Source organism: Cornus florida, unplaced genomic scaffold (genome assembly GCF_030987335.1).
Source record: "Cornus florida cultivar Cherokee Brave unplaced genomic scaffold, ASM3098733v1 CherokeeBrave_3.0.0_Hap2_scaffold_138, whole genome shotgun sequence".
In the NCBI taxonomy this organism is placed as follows: Eukaryota; Viridiplantae; Streptophyta; class Magnoliopsida; order Cornales; family Cornaceae; genus Cornus; species Cornus florida.
This window is the reverse complement of record NW_026775625.1, coordinates 1-5,000: the sequence shown is the minus strand read 5'-3', so window position 1 is coordinate 5,000 and position 5,000 is coordinate 1.

The following is a 5,000-nucleotide window of genomic DNA, read 5'->3' as shown; positions in this document are numbered from 1 at the left end:
CGTTGCTTATATGTGCTGATTTCATCCCTTTCGGCCTTTGAAGGGAGAGCCGCGCAGGATTTTCTCCTATATCTTTATACCCCCTTATTGCTCAAGCAGGAAAGAATGACGTATATAAAGGCACTGTCTGACTATGAGCAAAATGAAAGACTCGATCTCCTTTTACACTTCTATTCATGTGTTGGCATCCGATGCGCAAACGACGGAGACTAGGCAAAATACGATGTCGTTCACGCCTTTTTTGGGCAATACAATACATTTCTGAGCTTCATGTCAAAATCATTCTATTGAAGGGGCGCCATCATTGCTGCTATGCCCAGGTCTACGATGTCTCTTCTTTATCTTGGAAGTTCCACCAAAAAGACTATACCAATAACCTGCCGATAGACGAAGTCTAGAGTACACTACGCTTTAGAGAGTGACCAAGGAAGTCGTACAGAGGCTTCCTCGCGGGTGGATCACAGATCACTTGAAGGGGCTGCTAGCTCTAGCTCTTGCCCTAAACGAGAAGAAGCCGGCTAAGGCCAAAGTTTCAGATGCCATCGGTATAAGGAGAAAAGGAAGGAATTCACCTCCAAATGAGGAAGCGAGATCAGATATCTGACTTGACCATTTATTGAGCTAATAAGGGCGAGTTCTTCTATAATAAGGTGAGACCCGCGAGATAGGATATTAGTACCCGACCCTAGGCCTAGAGAGAGGTACCACAAACTTTAGCCAATAGACTCACCTATATCAAAGAATTGGACCCTACTATCGATCTCCACTATGAAGATGAACAACCTACCTGGTCGTCCCACTCAACCACCTCTCATAGACTGTCTAAGCGAATGAACCTGTTATTCTTGTACTATCTATTAGCATACTAAAAGCGGGGACCAACAAACTGGAAAAACAGCTATTGCTATCGATACCATCCATATTCCACCAAATGGATGGAAGATTATGGGCAGGCAAGAGCGAATTGAGGCAAATCTAGATCGTCTGAGACTGATGTATTTCTTCTTTCTTTTTTCTGGTTGTGCTCGCTAGTTGTCTTACTATCTTTGCAATTTTCTTCATCAAAAATGTGATTTTCCGTGTTTGCTTTTTCTCTTTTTTAGCCCCAGTTTTCATTAGAAATTCGTGTACTCTTTCTGGTATCAATTTCGTGAAATGCTTTATTACTTCGTTCTGTTTATGTTGATAGGAAGATTGGAATGCCCATTTTAGTCTTGAGGTGATGGCCTCTTCCAATGCTATTAAGAATTTTTCTATCGTTGTTTCTCCCTTCATTTTTGTCATGATTTGTTCTAATGTGAATTTTTTTTTCCACCTTTCCAATGGTGTTATAATTTGTAACATTCCATTCTCTCTGATGGATACTACCAGCCCCAGGACTCTGGTCTTGTTCGCCCTCCCCCTTATCAGTTGTACTGTGGTTTCTTGTAGTTTTCTTTCTTTCAAGGATTGGTTGAAAATCTGTCGAAATCTTCGGTATGCCTTGTCTGAATTCACTCCGCGTTTAATGGCAAAGAGAAGATCGTCGGCATACCGCGCGTACTTGATTTGCCCATATGGTACGAGCACTTCTTGTATTTTCTTATCCAGTCTATGTAGATATATATTCATTAATACGGGAGAAGGCGAGCACCCCTGTGGCATTCCTTGCGTTTCGTTCGACAAATCTTCTTGATTTTCATCAAAGATCTTGGCAGTTAGGAAGTTCGCTATTAGATTGATAAAAGCTCTATTCTCGTTACCCAAATGATCTTCTATTGCAGATAGTAGCAGCTTATGGTCGAGTCTATCAAAGCATTTCACAACATCAGCCTTGATCAGCCGGTCAACTGGCCCCCAACTTTCGGTCTGAAGATAAAGGGTAGTAATACTCTTACTTTTTCGAAAACCATGTGACTCGGGGAAAAAGCGTTCGTCAAATAAGATGTCTAGATGGGTTGCCAGGGCTTTCAAGACCAGTATGTCAGGACTGTGCGGTTTGGTAATAGGTCTAAGCTGCCCCGGCTTGTTCGGTTTGGGGCGATAGGATCTTCTCATTGGAGAAAAAGGTTTCATCCAATAAAGAAGCTTTTAAGTCTGCCAAAGCGCGAGACGTAGTAAATTCATGATAATCTTCATGCGTTGTCCAGAGAAATTCAATAAGTTGAACAAATTTAAGCATCAAGCCCACCTTCTTAAGCGAGGGGTCTTCGGACCGAAGAAGGGCAACAAAATCTTTCGGGACTGTAGGCCGTCTTCCCCGGCAACGACTTCGGCGATTGGAAGTTGGATTAGCAGTAGCGTTGTGAGTAGAAAAAGAGTGACGAGCGGTACGACACACAGCTAGAAGACAGAAAAAAAGAGACATTCGGGAGTGAAAAGACAGCAAAATGAAATTCGAAGATGAGACGGAAAGCCTAAAATAAGGATGAGTCGAGAAATTCATATTGATATTGAACATGGTTGATCTTATGGATGGGTTTTCCTTGATCATCTGATTGATTAGAAACGTTGTCATGGGCAAATGAATTCGTTGTAGTTGTGAAAGAGATTATTTGATTCTATCCCTCTCATTAATGAGCAATTCACTATCAAGTGCGTCTGCTCATTGCAGAGAGACCCGGGCGTTATTTGATTTCCCGCCGGAAAGGAAGAAAGATGAATGAGAACGCCATCACTAAGCCAGGATTCCTACTAGCCGACCCCGAAGTAATGACTTTTCAGTCGCTTGCCCCTTAGATATCTGATACCTTCACGAAACCTATGAACAGTAGAAGAATAGGAGAGTCAGCCTTATTGCTCCACCATTCTTCCCTTTTCATCGGTTAAAGGAAGTGTACCTGATGATGTGGTTTCTTAAGAGAATATCAACTTCTTTTCTTTCGAGCAAGCTTAGGCGCACCTATCACGAAGTGAACGGAATTACATGGGAGGTCTTTTGTTTCTTTTCTATTTGATGTAGTACTCGCTTCTGAGTGATTGGGGGAAAAATGCTCTTTCTGTTCTGTCTTGGAGCTACTTTTCTCGTCTATAAGTAGGGGGGTATATGCCCTTCTAAAAGAAAACTACCATACTGGAGCTAGTTTCAAGGCTTTCGAATAGCAGCATCTTTTCATTTCTTCCAATCTCAACTGTACACCTGGGAATTTCTTTCAGAAAGCAAACAAACTCACCCAAGATTCATTTTCAGAGTGCTTTTGATTTACAAAACTAAGGGGATTCTCGTATCGGCCAAGAACTCTATACACTAGTACGAACGTCCGAAACATCTTCTGCCTATCCATTATTTGCTCCAGATGTTCTCGCTTCTGTCGCTGCCAAAGAAGTTGGTGTCGAGCCCACCCAGGCTGATGAGCGGAGCTTTTTCTGACTCTTGATCTCCGATTGAGGCGTGACTTTATTCCTCGAAAAGGTTTTTCGTTGAGCGATTCATCACTCCCAGCCAGCAAAGGAGTGGATCTGTGTTTGTGCCTTTTCAGTTGCCAAGGAATAGAATGTCAGATTTGGAGCTCTCGTGAACATCAAAATCAATCAAAAGCCTTTGCGCACCATTCCCTGGGGAAACTCTCTCCATTAATGACAGCCTTCTTTCTCAAGCTGTCTGTTCGTCAGCTCAACATTACACCAATGAGAGACTAAAACATTCTTTTTTTTTTATTCGTGTATGTAGTCATAGCTCAGTGACCTACTCAGTAGGCTAGGCCTTTTTGATCAAGGAAAAAGCAATCCATTCAATGGTGGGTTTACTGTAGCTGTAACGCACGTTATAGTGCTCTTACAGGGTTTTTGCCACCAAAGAGGAGTAAATCGGAGCTTTTCACAACCCGAAACCAGGTCAGTAAGAACGAAAAGCATGCCGGATGGGGGAGAGGACCCCCCTCACACATTGATGGAACAGGAGAAAGAAGGCAAGGAGAGCGATTACTCAACAAAAGTATACACACAGCGGGGAGAACCCTTTATTAGGAAGAGCCCACAACGAATGCTTAGCTGACAACATTGATAGAACAGGATGACGGAGAGGAGAGAAATGAATAGAAAGAAGCAAAGAAGAATTGGCTATGATGTGGGAGTCTCACCTCGAAAAGGTCTATCGATTTAGGACGTGAAAGAGGCTTTCTAGTAAGGAAGTAATAGTCGATTGGGGAAAGGAATCAGTCTTAGAACTCTATAAACAAATATATGGATTTGTGATGGACCTTGCTCCTAATGGACTTGATCCTACCTTTAGTCATCTTAGTCATCATGGAAGTGATTTCTCTTTGAGAAGCGCTGTAAGTAGACGGCTTTTTCAGCCCGGACGACCCCAATGAATGTTAGGGAAATCCCGAAGCTCATACCCATTCCTAGGATGTTCCAAGCTTCCCATTCTTTGACTTCGTTTCAACCAATTGATTCATTGTTCCGCTTCCTTAGACTGACGTGATGAATAGGGCTCGTGCTTTCAGCCTATTTGAGTTAGAAGACCGACACGTCACAATGCAGATTAGGAAAAGCAACAAGCTAAGGAACATGCAGCGGATGTTACGAGTTTCGGATCAAAAGAAAGAAACCAATAGAAAGCAAAATCGAAGAATGCATATTGCATATATAGGCATAGCCTCTCGTCATCATTACATCGGCTGCTCCTTCTCCAGTAGTGTGGCGAGCGTCCTCTTCATTCTGGTCATTGCTATAGGCGTAGAAGCCTTTCTATTGTTCCCAGGTCATCATACCTATGATGAAAAGCACAGTCACCCCGGACGACTACCTAACTAAGTACCTCCGGCACTATTAAGCGCTCGTTCCAGATCGAACTCCTTCCCTAACCGCTTTCCTTTCTCTCCGAAGAGGAACTCTACTACAGAATCAGTCTCGAACACATCCAACTAAACTACTTCTATTGCTATTCTCGTTCCTTTTAAGGCCCGTTCACGCCCTATCACGGGAAAGCTACCTATCAAAGCTGCAATGGGAGGTTTTCATCACGATTTCATGAATCACTTCCTGACAATCTCTTTGCCGAGGTTAGGATGCTGAAC